Source organism: Capricornis sumatraensis, chromosome 19 (genome assembly GCF_032405125.1).
Source record: "Capricornis sumatraensis isolate serow.1 chromosome 19, serow.2, whole genome shotgun sequence".
NCBI classification, from domain to species: domain Eukaryota; kingdom Metazoa; phylum Chordata; class Mammalia; order Artiodactyla; family Bovidae; genus Capricornis; species Capricornis sumatraensis.
In genome coordinates, this window is record NC_091087.1 from 74,298,821 (window position 1) to 74,315,314 (window position 16,494).

The following is a 16,494-nucleotide window of genomic DNA, read 5'->3' on the forward strand; positions in this document are numbered from 1 at the left end:
ACAGAGCCGCCCAGGTTCGTGTTTCCCAAGCGTGGCTTGCCTGTGTTCCCAGATGCCCATCACTCCTAGGCATCTAAACTTTGCCCAGAGTAGTGTGAGTGTCCCTTTGTGTGGTGGGCACGCTGGAGTGACTAATGCGTGAAATTTCAGGGAGTCCTGGGAGCTTCTGGATGCCTCCCATCAGGCCTGATGTAAAAACCTCTGGTCTAGAGGATCTGAGGCCTCTTATAGTAAAGTTTTATGTAAATATATATGTGTTTGCTCAGTCGTGTCCAATTCTTTGTGACTCCCCTAGACCTTAGCCCGCCAGACTCGTTTGTCTGTGGAATTGTCCAGGCAAGAATGCTGGAGTGGGGTAGCCATCTCCTGCTGCAGGGGATCTTCCCGACCCAGAGATCAGAGTCTCCTCTCTGCATCTCTTGCATTGGCAGGCGGGTTCTTTGCCACTACTGCCACCTGGGAAGCCCATAAATACATACACATATACACATATGTACACACACACACCACACACACATATGCACACACATACGTGTACATACACCCATATTATACACACACATACACATGCCCACCCGCACAGTCATACCCATCAGACTCCTCTGTCCATGGAGAATTCTCCAGACAAGAATTCTGGAGTGGGTAAACATTCCCTTCTCCAGGGAATCATCCTGGCCCAGGGATTGAACCCAGGTCTGATCTCCTGCATTGCAGGCAGATTCTTTACTCTCTGAGTCACCAAGGAAGCCCTCTCCCCCAACATATATATATATAATTTTCTGGCTGTGGGCCTCCTATTCCTTATTCTTTTATGAATTCCAGAAGTCTTCTGGCTGTGGCTTTGTCATCAGGAAGAAAGTAGTTGCTCTCTGCAAGTTTGGGGGGATGGTTCTTTTGATACTACTTACTTTTTTCATTCATTATTACCTGTAGGAGTCTGTACCAGAATGCGGTGACTGTGTGACTGTGGCCCAGGGGTGACCAACATAGGGGCTAAAGAAGGGTAATGAGACGAGCAGACTGGGGAAGATGAGGGGTCAGGAGGGCAGTGGCATTCATGGTGAAAGGTAGGACTCTGAAAGCTTTGACACTGTGTTCTTCTAAGTATAACACTGCAGACGTAAAAAGTTTCTCAGTTACATGAAGTGATGGGGAGCGTGGGGACCACCTGTTGGTGAGCCAGGGTCTGGAGAGGTGGAGGTCGGGGGATAGGGGCCTCCCAGCAGTGGAAGCCCTGCTGCAGGGCGACAAGATTCTGGCAGGCGCCGGGACCCGTGCACAAGACCCACAGTCTTTGTGGCCTCCAGCAACTTACGTTTACCCTTTGCAACCTCTGTTTTCTTTCGTGCTAGACAGGAATAGTGGTGACCGGAGTGGTTATTGTGATAACGGAATAGTAAGCCTTAAAAAAGGAGTTCACCAGAGGAAGGCAATACTGTACTTAAGGCTAAAGGAGCCTGCAAGTTTCAGCCCAGGAGAGAGTAGAGGAGGTGTCCAGCAGACACTCATTGTTTGAGCACGTGTTTATCTGCTGGGTGCTCGGCCAATTTCAGTGCTGTGTGTGTGAAGAGTATAACGGAAAACAGTTAAATATGAACGTTGACCAGATTTTATTTAGCTCAGCAAACTTTTTAAGAGAAGTTTTATTGAAGTGTAGTTGGTTTACAGTGACGTATTAGTTTCAGGTATATAGCAGTGATTCGGTTACTTACATGTGCATAAACATTTTCCCTCATAGGTTATTATAAAATGCTGAGTATGGTCCCCTGTGCTGACCTCTGTTGTTGGCCTGTTTCATGTGTAATGGTGTGGTATGTGGTAACCCTCTCTCACCCTTTCCCCTTTGGAAACCATACATTTGTTTTCTATGTCTGTTGGTCTGTTTCTGTTTTGTGAATAAGTTAATCTGTATCTTTTAAGATTCTGCAGATAAGTGATGTCAGATGACATTTGTCTTTCCTCTGTATTGCTCACTTTGCGTAGTGTAATAATGCCTGGGTCCATCCCTGTTGCTGCACATGGCATCATTTCATTCTTTTTTTTATGGCTGAGTAGTATGCCGCTGCTCAGTATATACACACACCGTGTGTTCTTACCCACTTCTCTGTTGATGGACACTTAGGCGGCTTCCATGTCTTGGGTATTGCAAGCAGTGCCGCTGTGAACACTGGCGTGCATGCGTCTTTTTGGATTACGGTTTCCCCCAGATATATGCCCAGAAATGGGATTGCAGGATCAGATGGCAATTCTTATTTTTAGTTTTTTTTCCGCTTTCACTTTTCACTTTCATGCATTGGAGAAGGAAATGGCAACCCACTCCAGTGTTCTTGCCTGGAGAATCCCAGGGACGGGGGAGCCTTGTGGGCTTCCGTCTCTGGGGTCGCACAGAGTTGGACACGACTGAAGCGACTTAGCAGCAGCAGCAGCAGCAAGGACCCTCCATACTGTTCTCTGGACTTCCCTGATAGCTCAGTTGGTAAAGAATCCACCTGCAATGTGGGAGACCTGGATTCAGTCCCTGGGTCGGGAAGGTCGCCTGGAGAAGGGAAAGGCTATGCACTCCAGTATTCTGGCCTGGAGAATCCCATGGATGGTATAGTCCATGGGGTTGCAAGAGTTGCACACGACTGAGCCACTTTCGGTTTTCATACTGTTCTCCATAGTGGCCGCAGCAATTTACATTTCCACTAGCAGTGCAGGAGGGTTCCTTTTCCTCCATTCTTTTTGGTGATGGCCGTTCTGACCAATGTGTGGCTTGGTCTGCCTTTCTCTAATAATTAGCGATGGTGAGCGCTTTTCGTGTGCCTGTTTGCCGTCTGCATATCTGTGGAGAAGTGTCTAGGTCTTCTGCCCATTCTTAGATTGAGTTATTTTTATTTTTTATATTGAGTTGTTTGAGCTATTTGTATATTTTAGAAATTAATCCCTGTTGCTCACATTGTTTGCAGATATTTTCTCCCAGTCTGTAGGTTGTCTTTTTGTTTTGTTTATAGTTTCCTTTGCTGTGCAAAAGCTTTTAAATTTAATTAGGTCCCATGTTTTGGTTTGTTTTATTTTCATTACTCTAGGAGATGGATCTGAAAAGATATTGCCGCAATTTATGTCCGAGAGTGTTCAGTCTATGTTTTCCTCTAGGAGTTTTATAGTATCTGGTCTTATGTTTAGGTCTTCAATCCATTTTTAAAAGAGTTTTCCTGTTTTTTTTTTTTTTTTTAATTTATTTTATTTATGTCTGTGCTGTGCACGGGCTCTCTTCAGCTGCAGTGAGCGGAGGTGCTCTCCCGGTGTGGTGCTCAGGTTTCTCGTGGTGGCTTCTTGTTGCAGAGCACGGGCCCTGGAGCACACGGGCTTCAGTAGTTGGTAGTGTTCGGGCTCGGCTGTCGCGGCACACGTGCTCTGGAGTGCGGGCTCAGTAGCTGTGAGGCATGGGCCTGGCTGCCGCCCAGCGTGTGGGATCTTCTCGAACCAGGGATCAAACCCATGTCTCCTGAGCTGGATTTTAAACCATGGGACCCCCAGGAAAGTCTGATCTTTAATCCATTTTGAGTCTGTTTTTGCAGGTGATGTTAGAGGATGTTCTAATTTCAGCCTTTTACACATTTCTGTCTAGTTTTCCCAGCACTGCTTGTTGAAGAGACTGTCTTTTCTCCAGTGTACATCCTTCCCTCCTTTGTTGTAGACTAATTGACCACAGGTGCACAGGTTTATTTCTGGGGTGTCTGTCCTGGCTCACTGATCTATGTTTCTTTTGGTACAGCACTGTTTTGAGTATTGTAGCTTTGTAGTATAATCTGAAGTTAGGGAGGCTGATTCTTGCAGCTCCCTTTTTCTTTCTTAGGATGCCTTTGGCTATTCAGGGTCTTTCAAAATTTTTTCTTTCTTTTTTTTGGTTGGTTCTAGTTCTGTGAAAAATGCCATTGGTAATTTGATTGTGTTGGCTCTCTACATTGCTTCGAGTAGTATAGGCATTTTAACCATATTCACTCTTCTAAGAACACAGTATATCTTTCCATTTGTTTGTATCATCAGTGTCTGACAGATAGTACAGACCTTTTGCCTCCTTAGATAGGTTTTTCCCCCCCTGGGTATTTTATTCTTTTTGATGCCGTGGTAAATGGGGTTGTTTCCTTAATTTCTCTTCTTGTTAGTATGTAAGAAATGCAGTTGATTTATGCATATTGATTTTGTATACTGCCACTGTACTGAATTCATTCATGAACTCTGATGGTTTTTGGTGGTATCTTTAGGATTCTCTATCTATAGTACCATGTTATCTGCAAAGAGTGAGTTTTGCGTCTTCTTTTCCAATTTGAATTCCTTTTATTTCTATTTCTTCTCTGACTGCTTTCACTAGGACTTCCAAAACTCTGTTGAATAAAAGTGGTGAGAATGGGCATCCTCGTTTTGTTCCCGATCTTAGAGGAAGTACTATCAGCCTTTCACCATTGAGTATGATATTAACTGTGGTTTTGTCACACACGGTCTTCATTATGTTGAGGTGTGTTCCCCCTCTGCTTACTTTCTGGAGTCGGCAAACTTTGATGAAGCGCTTCATGAAGGCTAGTCATGCTGTTACATGCTAGGGGTGTGTGTGTGTAAGTGTATGCGGGTGTATGTTTGTATAAATAACTGAGACACTCTTGTTCTTGAGAAACTCAGACTGCTCATTTCAACCTGGGACATTATACTTTGTGAAAGAGGCATGTGTTAGCTCAGGCTGTCCTAACACAGTATCACAAGTTGTGTGGATTAAGCAACGGGAGCTTATTTCTCGTGGTTCTGGAGGCTGGAAGTCCACAGTGAAGCTGTCTGCTGGCTCAGTCTCCAGGTGAAGTTTCTGTTCCGGGAGTGCAGTCGTGTCCCCTTTTCAGCGTGTCCTACATGGTGGGGAGACAGGAAGCAGGCTCTCTGGTATCTTCTCTTATTGGGCCCTGAATTGTTTCCCAGAGGCCCATCTCCAAATGCTATCACACTAGGAGTTAGGATTGTTGTTTAGTCGCTCAGTCGTGTCTGACTCTGTGACCCCACGGACTGCAGCACACCAGGCCTCCCTGTCCTTCACCATCTCCCGGAGCTTGCTCAAACTCACGTCCATCGAGTCGGTGATGCCATCCAACCATCTCATCCTCTGGTGCCCCCTTCTCCTCCTGCGTTCAGTCTTCCCCAGCATCAGGGTCTTTTCCATTGAGTCAGCTCTCCGCATCAGGTGGCCAAAGTATTAGAGCTTCAGCTTCAGCATCAATCCTTCCAATGAGTATTGAGGATCAGTTTCTTTTAGGATTGGAGTTTTCCTTTAGGGGTTAGAGTTGCAACATATCAGTTTTGAGGGGGCACAATTCAGTCCATAGCCTTCTCTTCTGGACCCCGAAATTCATGTTTCCTGACATGTAAAATATATTTATTCCATCCCAACAGCCACAAAAACCTTAAGCTCGGAAGTCTAAAGTCCAAGGTCTCACATATTGGATTTGTCACAAAGTTTGTTCAGGTTGTTAGACGGTATGGAAAAACCTAAATGAACTTTGTGTTCAGTCTGATAGATATCCTCTAGATAACATGTGGGTGAGATGGGAGGTGTGGTCCATCTTGAGCAGAATTCCTCTCCACCTGTGAACCCAGCGGAGAAGGCACTGGCACCCCACTCCAGTACTCTTGCCTGGCGAATCCCATGGACGGAGGAGCCTGGTGGGCTGCCATCCATGGGGTCACGAAGAGTCGGACACGACTGAAGCGACTCAGCAGCAGCAGCAGTGAACCCAGATGGGTTGTGTGCTTCTGGCATGCAGTGTTGGGGCAGGCGCCCCAGCATTCGCCTTTGAGAGGCGGGGATGAGGGGAGGAGTAGGGAGAGCCCCGGGCGGGTCCGCAGAGTCGCACGGCAGATCCACTCGCCTGAGACTCGAGGGTCACCTCTCTGGTTTGGCCTCCTGGGTTGCTGGCGTGGGGGTCGCGCTGGGCAGCTGCTGTCCAGCCTGTTGAAACACAGGTGATGGCCACCCTTCTCTGAGACTGAGGAGGCAGCCCTGGTGCTGTCTTGTGTGGCCCCAAAAGCCGTGCAACAGAAATAAAAGGGGGTGAATGACGGGATGGGGCCGTAAGTTAGGGATCAGAATGGGATTCTTGCTTTGTTTCTACGAGGACTTTGACCAAAGGAGCCTCTCCAGAGCACTGGCGGCCGGATGGTGAACAGGCTGGAGTGAGTCCGAGTCCCGTCGGGAGCGGCCTGGGTCTGCGTGCAGAAGGTGACTGCGCACTTGGGATTTGGGAGACGGAATTGGGTTTGTGGTGGCCCTGGGGGGCAGACACGTGCGGCGGAGGCTCTTCGGGGGCCTCCTTGTGAGGGGCGCCTTTGGCGGGCGCTGGCCTCCCTGGCGGCAGGAAAGGCAGGCCGACGTCCCTCTCAGTCGGAGGCTAGGGGACATACCGCGAAGTCCAGCTTGACGGGTGTGTGCAGTTTCTCTCCGGTCACCAGTTCGTGCCCTTGGCGTCGCAACAGCCTGAGTGCCTGCACTTCTCTCTCTTCATAGCCTCCTGCTGCTTGTCCCCCGGCGGGCGGGCAGCGGTGACGTCTTGATTCTGAACTGATGCGCGGTTTCCCCTCGCGCTTGGCCTCTACTGTGGTGTGTCTAGGGTCTCATTGGTTTCGGGGGAGGGAAGACTTCCGATCCACAGAGCCCGGTGTGGCTGGACTGTCCATCCATCCCTGAAGAACTTCATAACGTGTCCTGGTTGTCCCTGGAAGCGTCCCAGGCCCCTCAGATGGGCAGTGGGGACGCGTCGGTGGCTCTCCTGACGACGGCAGGCTGCCTTCTTGGAGGCTTCCGTTCCCAGCGACTCTGAGTCCCAGCTCTGCATTAGACTGTTAGAAGGGGCCACAAGCTCTTCCAAGGCCCCGCACATCAGATTTCCCTAGCATCTTTAAAGGGCCCCGAGGGGCATGCTGCTGTGCCCCCAGCAGGGCTGAGCCTATGGTGTAGTCAGAAGGCTCGCTTCTTTCTCCCCAGAGGATGGTTCCTGGCCCTTGGAAAGACGGGGTCACAGGCCTGCCTCACACCTGTGAGTCCCGGGCCTCAGCAGGCGCGCAGGCGAAGCGCAGGCTTTGGGGCCGAGTGGTCTTAAGCCCCTTGACCGTCCCGAGCCGGGGACGGCACGGTGGCCCCTGGTGCCTCAGCCGCGGTTCTGAAGCCGCAGAGTTCTGAAAACACGCTGGCTTTGTCACAGGTTTGGTGCCAAAACCTGGCCTGAACTGATGTGATGCTTTTTATAATCTTTATTCCGCTTGGTATGAATATTCCTGTGTTTCACTGCAGACTGTTAGTGAATGTGTGTTCTTAGGGCTGCCGTCCCAGACTCCAGTGGGAGTGTTATGTAATGCATAATACATACACTATTTCCTGTCTAAAATCCAGACAGTTCTGAACTCTAAAACACATCTGAATTCTGAACTCTGAAACACCTCTGGCCTCAGTTTGGGGTAAGGGCTTGTGGAGCTGCAGAGACTTCGAATATAGGTGATCATAGCGGTCAGTACAGATCATGTTAACGTGTGAGTACATGTGTAACACTCCCTGCCACAAGCAGGCGTCCTGCAGACTCAGCTGTTAATGCTCTTGTAATTCCTCCGTCTGTGGGTTTACACTTTCCCCATTTGGTTCCTTTGTTTTCCCAGCACCTTTATATTTGGTATGCCAGACTTTATTCTTCAGGTAATTCAATATTTTCTACAAATCAGAAGTAAATTGAATCTGCAACTGGGTATCCATCATCTATTCTGTACATGTATCTGGGCTGTATGTCCCAGGAGAGTAAAAGTGTGTGTATAACATGGTCCCTGCCGGCAGAGGGCTTAGAAATTAGTCCTGGAAATAGAAAACATGGGAAGTTTTTTTTTTTTTTTTTATGGCACCTACTTAATCAGATTTCAAGCCAAGGGGAGAAGGTGCGTGAGGAGGAGCCTTTGTAGAGGAGGGAGGTTCTTGTTGGGGATGAGAGACCTGGGGGCTTTGGGATGATGGAGCCTCCCCTGGTGGCCTGTGCCCGGGGAGGCCCCTGGGGCAGTGCCACGTGGTGGCGAAGGGCATGGGCCTGGGAGCCAGGCTGCGGGCAGTCTCCGTCTCTCTCAGCCTGTCCTGTCGTTTGTGAGGCATCCGGCTGTTGCGTGTACCATAGGAACGTGCACAAGTATCAGTCTTGACTTGGAGGAGGTGACCCTGTGAAATTGGCTAAACGCTCAGAAATAGTAGTATGTTAATGTCTGTGCCTTTGTAAACACTGCCCCCCCCCCGACTCCAGCCCCACACTGATTTTTCTCTTGAGATGTAGAACCTTGGGTTCTCGGGTGTGTTTATCAGGATGCTTCCGATCTGTGACCATCGCAGGCTGGGAACACAGGCGGGCTGTTCTTGGTTCAGAGTGGCGGATATTGAGCATCAACGTGTCCCAGCCTTCCCACCGGAAGGCCCCCAGTGCTGGAAGAGTGGACCGTGGACGCGTACCCTTCAGAGGGCTGAGAGGCAGCGCGTTTGCCAGACGGGGTTTTTGTGGTCTGTTTTTTCCTGAAATTCATATGAATTTTGCATTCACCTATATATATTCTAATATTACTCACCTCTAAAATATCTTTCTGTGTAGCAAAATTGACCCTCCAGACAAGAAAATGTGCCCATGTTCCCGTGGCCCCCTTGCCTGCCCCTGCGCTTTAACAGGCAAGAGGAAAGATCTTGACCTCCCTTGGGCAGAGCAGTCTGTGTTGAGACTGACGTCTCTTTAATCCTTACATTTCTTGTCTTCAGTTTTCTTTTTTTGGATCCTTAAGGGAGTGTTTGTTCTCCATGTATATTTGGTGTCTTTTGATTTATATAATTTAGGTAATTGGCAACCAGTTTTGAGCCTCTAAAAATTTTGACCTGGGTACCACCATCACCAGTCACCTAAGGGGGCATGTTGAGAAACACATTGGATGCTTGCTTTGTGTCTGAGTGCTCTTTTAAGATGGGAGGGAAAAGTTAAAACCTCAAAACTCTGTGGTAGACTGATGTGGCAATCTGATATTACAAATGCCTCCGGTGATTTAAGTAAGACTTACTAACCTTTATACAGAGCAGTGAGCATGAAAGCAGTGACAGGGAGAGAGAACGCCCGTGAGAGGCTGTCTCTGCCCTTGGTTTGTGGATTCCAGGGTGCTCGCAGCCCCCTTGAGGAGGGCCTCACCCCTGGGCTGCAGGCAGCCCTCCTCAGGGTCCCCATGCCGCGGGGCCTGGAGTGAGAACTGCCCGAGCCGTCTGGGGGCTCCCCCTCCGGGCTGACGCTCAGGGAGGGCGCTGAGGAGCCACCTGCGCACACTAATGTGCTTCCCCCCACTGTGTGCGCGTGAGAAGGACAGCTCCCCGGGCCGTGTTCCGGTGTGTGCCTAGAGGGCCTTGGGCACGTGGGCATTCTTCTCAGGAACCTTCGTCCTGGGGAAGTGGACAGGCTTGTGATGAGCTCTTCAGAGGAAGCAGGGGGCAGCCCTTCCAAAGATTTTCGCGTGTAAGTATCTGTTTTGCTTTCAGTTTCACTGTCTGTGTTAGTTGCTCAGTAGTGTGACTCTTGGATCAAACCCAGGTCTCCTGCACGGCAGGCAGATCCTCTACCGTTTGGGCTACAAGGGAAGTTTCACTAGAGGATGTAATTTGGGTCAGTTTTTAAGTGAGCGGTTGAAACTTAGAATTTTTTCCCTGTTTCCTTGCTTATGTCAATAATACGGAAAAGACTATTCAGGCTGGATAGTCATTCTCAGCTGGGGGAGGGGACTGCGGTTTTGTCCCCAGGGGACACTGGGCAGTGTCTGGAGATTCACCAGGGGGTGAGAGTGCTGCTGCCCAGCGGGCACGGGGCAGGGTGCTGTGGGCCTTCTCCAGCTCCCAGGGCCCGGAGTATCAGTCCTGCCCAAGGGGAGGGTGTGTTGTAATCAGCAGCGGAACAGAAGCCCGGTGTCCTTCACGTCAGTCTGGATAAACCCTTTCACGACGCCCTAGTTTGCACTGGAACTTTAGTCAGCAGGATGGGAATTTTTTGGTAGCTATCATTAGAAAAATAAAAGAATTTTCCTGCTGTGGTTCCCAAGTTCCCCAATTCATGTCCTTGACCCGTAGCTCTCTTTGAACTTTAGACTAGCCCAAGGGTTGATTTCACAGATTGGTTGGGTCCTCGGCATGTACAAGGTACCTCTGAGTGCAGGCAGTTCCCCTTTGTCCTGAGGCCTGGGCCGTGAGGACCGAGAGGGACGTCCACAGGCGGGTTCTGGGGAGAGAGGGTTGGTGGGGTAAGGGGCGGTGAGGGTAGGCCAAGAGCAGGGCGCCTCGAGGAGCCAGGAGCCGGGTGCCCGCACCCGCCGAGGAGGAGGGGCATGTTGTCCGCGCGCCCTGAGCGGGCGGGGCCCAGCACACCTGAGGCTGCCTGGTTTCACCTGGCTGTCTCGTAACTGGTCCTCGAGACTCAACTCTGGACTCCTCCCCACCTCCCAGCAGCTGCTCGGCCAGGAGACTGGGGAGTGGGCCTTGATCCCTCGTCCCCTCGCAGGCGCTCGGGCCTACATCCTGGTCATCTCCGCCCCCCGGGCCCCCGCCTGGGCCTGGGCCGGGCCTCTCGCTGACGCTGGCGGCCCCTGGCTAGTTCTGCCTCCCCCTGGGTCACTCGGGCCCTGCTCCGAACGGTGGGCAGAGAGGTCGTTTAGAAGCCTGGGCTGCCTCCTGTCCTTCCCTGGAAACCCTCCTGGCTTCCCCCTGCTGTCCAGAAAGTCAGCTTCCCACTCAGCAGGCGCCGAACCGTCCTTCTTGGCTGAGTGCAGACGGTCTGGCGTCCCGCGGACCTCTTCCCGTACGAACCTGCCTGGCCGGGCCGTGGCCATCGTCCCCTGGACTCCGCCTGCCCTGCCCGCGTCCTCGGAGGGCCCGCGCCGTGCTCCCGCGCCCTGCCTGGGATTCCGATCCTGGCAGCCTGCGTCCTCCAAGTCAGAAGTGTTCAGGTGAGAAGTCACTCACCTGGCGCGTTCACGGGGAGGAGTGGGTGACTCACGGGAGCCACCCTCCTCCCGCAGAGCTGGGGTTTTTGCAGAGGGGATTTTCCTGTTAGGTGTTTTTTCCCTCCTCCTTTGGAGTATTAGCAGCTGCGGTAGTGCTGTGCGGGGTGGCGGTGCCCACACCTCCCCGGGGTCCTCTGGTCCCTATAGCCGGCTCATATCCCCCCGTTCTCACACAGCACGGTGAGATGACCCTGCATGAACTCTGTTGCTAGTAAAGCACGGTGAGCTAGCAGGCCTTGCCTCCTCCAGAAAAAGGAAACGGCAAGCTGGTGCCACAGTTCTGGCGTGATTGCTCCAGCATGCAGATGGCTGCTGGAAGGAAGGCCGGTTATCGCCGTGTGTGCTCTGCTGGGCCCCAGTCGGGGCTGAAGAAGTGAAGGCTTATTTTGTTAGAGAGAACGCCCGCTTCAGGCATTCACAGCCGAGTCACAGTGTGTGTAACTGGCTCGGGTTTTCGGATGAGCAGGATGTGGGAAGTGGGCACAAAGGGGCCAGTTGGCCCTGTCCCCTCTGCCACAGGCTGCTGGTGGAGAATTCACAACTTTCCAAGGGGAAAGCTGAGTACGAAAGAAGGCCCAAGCTAGTCAGGAGCTAGAGGGATTCCCAGCCTCTGAGAAGGGAAATGTCAGAGAAGTTATGTAAAATGATTTGCTGCTCAGAGATGCTTCTGCGCCTGTCTAGCAGGTGGACCCCGGACACAGAGCTATTTTACAAGAAGTAATAAGCTGGAGATGCTGAAGGTCCAGTTTCCTAATGAGGCAGAGAGTCATCCTCTAACACCTGATCGTTTCTAGAAGAATTCGAGTCCTGGTCTCAATTTGCATTGTTCTGAGCTTGTTGATAGATTGAGGATTACATATCTCCTGGAAGCAGAGTGTGTATACCACAGGAGGATTATTTTTAGGTTTTATAATAAAATCTTTCACAGCATAGAATTTTAAAGACCTGTGTGGACAGAAGCAGATCTTTGAAGGTGAACCTCAGTTTGGCTTCGAAGTTCATCTCATTGAAATGAACCCGAGGAGGTTTGCCGCGTCTACCTCCAGGCAGTCTTCACGTGTTCAAGCAGCTCAGCAGAAATCTCCTGCACCAAAAACAAGTTCTTTAGTTACTTGTGATGGAAAATGCTTAAATAAGCAATTTAAAATTCAGCATAGTCTGTTCAAAAGGGATCGTTTTAAAAGGTTCCTGGACAAAGCCCTTCCCATGTGTCAGTATTTTACAGTGCAGCGGGTGATAGAAGTAGGCTGTTCTTGGTCCTGAGGAGCGGCAGGCTCGCGGACTGTGAGCTGCTAGAAGGGAGGCAGCGTGAGGGTGTGGTGGAGGGCGTGTGCGTAAATAACTGGGGCGGGCCGGGCGGCGTGGGGGTCCCGGTGCTGAGGACCGCAGTTGGGAAACGACAGGCTTAAAGATGGTTTTTAAAAATAAGCAAAGAAGAGTATGTGCCAGAGACAGCCTAAAATAGTGGCCTGCAAAGCCTAAAATATTTATTATCTGTCCTTTACAGAGAATGTAGAGTTTGCTGACTCTTGGTTTAAGGGTCGGGAAGTGCTTTACAAAGACTAAAATTTGAGCAGGCGTTTTAATAGGATAAATAACATTTTGCTTTTTAAGGTGGCAGGGGCGGGGTGCTGCAGGAGGGCCAAAGGGGAGAGAGAAGCCGGGGTGGGGAGCACAGGTGCCCGGAATCATGCAGAGTGGGGCAGAGCCTGGGTGTGGGGACTAAGGCGGGCACAGCTAAATACCAGCAAGCTTGAACTCGACACCGAAGTCACCCGTGAGCCCCCAGAAGCTCCTGAGTAGAATGTTGATGTCATGATTAGACTTAATTGTGAGACATTGAAATAATAGTCCTTTTCCCCCCTCTCTGAGTCATGCTCTCAAACTGTAAAAGAGTTCTTCAGAAGTGATTGTACTGCTAAATAGGCCTCTGACTCGATGGTGCTCAGTGTGCTCTTGGGTCCCGCGTTCCTACTGGAGCTCGGTCGATGCGCTTTTCACGCTTGTTTGCGTTTCCTGGTCAGCAGCAGACGTCAGCGAGGTCTCAGCGACCACGACGACTGAGGAACTTGAATGAGTCTCTAGAAAGGTGGAAGAATCCTTGCTGAAGTCCATCATTGTATTTCCACCATTAATCCTCTGTATGAGGATTTCAGTTTTGTGCACTCTGTCAGTCCACCCAGGCGTGTATTCTCTGAGAGGTGAAAAGTAGAAGGGGTGCCCTGAGGAGGACAGACATTCTGGATTCCCCGGGACGGACTGTCTTCTCTTCTGAGCAAAGGAAGGGCGCTCCTGACTGATTCTGAGCCCTCACTGGTGGGGAACCATTGGCATGTGGACTGTGTTTTGCAGCAATCAGAACCCTGGTCTCTGTATGAGTATGAAGCTGGTGAAGGCCTGCCTTCTAACATCTGGTTTCTCGGCATCATCCAAAGTTGCTCAGATGGGCTGACTTTGTAAAGAGATACTATTCCAGCCAAGTAAATGTTGCTTTTTTAAACCAAACTCTTCAGAAAGGTCTTGTTTGCACTAGGGTCATCCCTGAGGAGTCCTGACACCAAGTCCTGGAAGAGCAAGGCCCCAACCCACCCCCCGAGGCTTGTCCATTGGAGCCCCCTCTGCACCACGTCCCCGAGACCTGCCGCAGTCTTGGGACGCAGCCATCACCTTGGTGGGGCTGTGTGGCTCAGTGTGCCCTGTTAGGACCCCTTGTCTGGGAGATGAGCCCCTCTGGAGCTCACAGTGCACACACATGGATCCCTGTGGACTTAAGGGGTTCATCCGCACGGCCAGCCTCTGCTTTCACTCTTTTGCTGAGCTCCAAGAGCCACACTGCCCCCGTACCAGGACTTTAATGCTTGAAAGAGTGGTGTGAGTGTGTGCGGGTGTGTGTGTGTGTTGTTTGTTTCAAGAAAAAAGCCAGTGTAGTCATGGTAGAATACTTAGGAAAAGCAAATATTTCCCATCACCTCCCTACTGTTAATATTTTGATATGTAGTATGTGGTCCTTTCGGAGAAGGCAATGGCACCCCACTCCAGTATTCTTGCCTGGAAAATCCCGTGGACGAAGGAGCCTGGTGGGCTGCCATCCATGGGGTCGCGAAGAGTCGGACACGACTGAGCGACTTCACTTTTGCTTTTTACTTTCATGCATTGGAGAAGGAAATGGCAACGACTCCAGTGTTCTTGCCTGGAGAATCCCCGGGACGGGGGAGCCTGGTGGGCTGCCGTCTATGGGGTCGCACAGAGTCGGACACGACTGAAGCGACTTAGCGGCATGTGGTCCTTTGCGCCTGGTGTCGTTCACGGAGTGTAATTTTTTCAAGGTTCATCCATGTTTAGCATGTAACAGTAATTAATATTTGTAGGCGAATAATATTCCATTGTATGGATAGACCACATTTGTTTAGACATTCATCATGTTGATGGACATTGGGTTGTTTCCCCTTTAGGGGAAAATTATTATTTTTATAATAATAAATAATGCTGCTATGAAAAATCCTATAAAAGTTTTTGTGAGAACCTAAGTTTTTGTATCTGTTGTAAACAAAGCTGGATCACACGGTAACTCTATGTGTAACATTCTGAAAGACTGCAAGGCTGGTTTTCCAAGCAGCTGGGACAGTTTCCATTCCCGTCAGGAGTGTATGCAAGCCCCGCTTTCTGCGCCTCTTCACCAGACGCTGTTACTGTCTGTCGTTTTTATTTTATACATTCTAGTGGGCGTGAAATGATAGCTCATTTTGGTTTTGGTTTGCACCTCTCTAATGACTAGTTATGTTAAATCCTTATGTGTGTTTAGTGACCGATTAGATAACTTCCTTGGGAAAATGTCTATTCATATTCTTTGTCCATTTCTAAAGTTGGGTTGTCTTTTTTGTCCTTGAGTATAAGAGTGCTTTACGTAATCTGAGTACAATTCCTTTATCAGATATGTGGTTTATAACTTATTTTCTCCATTCTGTAAGGTGTCTTCCTTCTCACTTTCTCGATGGTGTCCTTTGATGCACAGCTGTTTTTTAACCTTGATGACATCTAGTTTATTGGTGTTTTTCCTTTGGTTGCTTGTGCTTTTGGTTATGATTAAGCAAATCATTGCCTAATCCAAGATCAGAAAGGTCTATTCCTGTTTTCTTCTCAGAGTTTTAGCTCTTAACCTTTAGCCTGTGATCCATTTTGAGTTAATTTTTGTGTTTGGTGTGAGGTAGGGGTCTAGCTTCATTCTTTTGCAGCTGGACATCCACTTGTCTGTTAGTTGTAAAAACTGTTCTTTCCCCCCTCAAATGGTTTTGGTACCCCTGTCAAAATTAATTGACCGCAGATGCAAAGGCTGATTTCTGGACTCTAAATTCTTTGCTGTAGATCTTTATGTCTGTCCTTACGCCAATACTGTCTTGATTACTTGCTTCATAGTAAGTGTTAAAATTGGGAATAATGAATCCTCCAAATTTGTTCTTGTTTTTCAAGATTCTTTTGTCTGTTCTGAGTCCCTTGCATTCCCTCATGCATTTTAGGATCAATTTCTGCAACATATAACTTTCTCTGTGTCACTTATTAAATCCTGAGCATCTTCCTTTTTCCTAGTCTAAACTTGGGCCGACACAGCAGCCCTGAGCCACGGTGAGCATGTGAAATGTGGCCAGTCCAGACTGAGGTGTGCTGGAAGTGTGGCCTGGAAAGAGAGAGTGTGGAGGAAACCCACAGAAGAGCTCATTAATAATTGTTTATATTCAGTACTTACTGAAACAACAAATTTTATATTGGGTTAGATAATATATATTACTGAAGTTGACCTTTTTAACCTTTCCAGTGTAGCTACTAGTAGATTTATGATCGCGTGGTTCTCTTCTCTCGGTTAGGTGGAACCGTTTTTAACTAGAAGGGCAGCCTATTCGATGGGCTGCATGATTACATGGTTGTGTCAGCTTTCTTGTTTCAGTTCTTGGTTGTTTGAACACTTAGGCTCTTTCCGGTTTTCTCCGCTTTATACAGTGTTGTGATAGTTGATCATGTAGCTGGGTCTGAATTCATAAGGAGGACTTTGGAAGTGTGTTTGCTGAACTGCCAAATCAGGGGCATGCAAACTCTTGTGTTAAAGTGTTGAGTGAGTGAGTGATGTTTCATATGAACAAAAAATAATCTTTCAAAATAAGACTGCAGACAGATTCAGTGAACGTTGACTGAGCACCTTCGCTTTGAGCTGGCTTCTGTTGCAAGAGTTGGGAACACAGTGGTGACTGAGTCTAGGTTCTAGCCCCCTCGAAGCTGGTCTTCTAATGGGGGAAAGGGACAGTCAGCCATCCAGTAGCTGTATCGGGCTGGTGAAGAGTGACCGAAGCGGATGGAGAAGCAGGCTTATGTAGGCCGGCGTGTGGCAGGGGCATCCGGGAAGCCGTTCTGAGCAGGTCACGGTTCCATAGGGACCAAAACAGA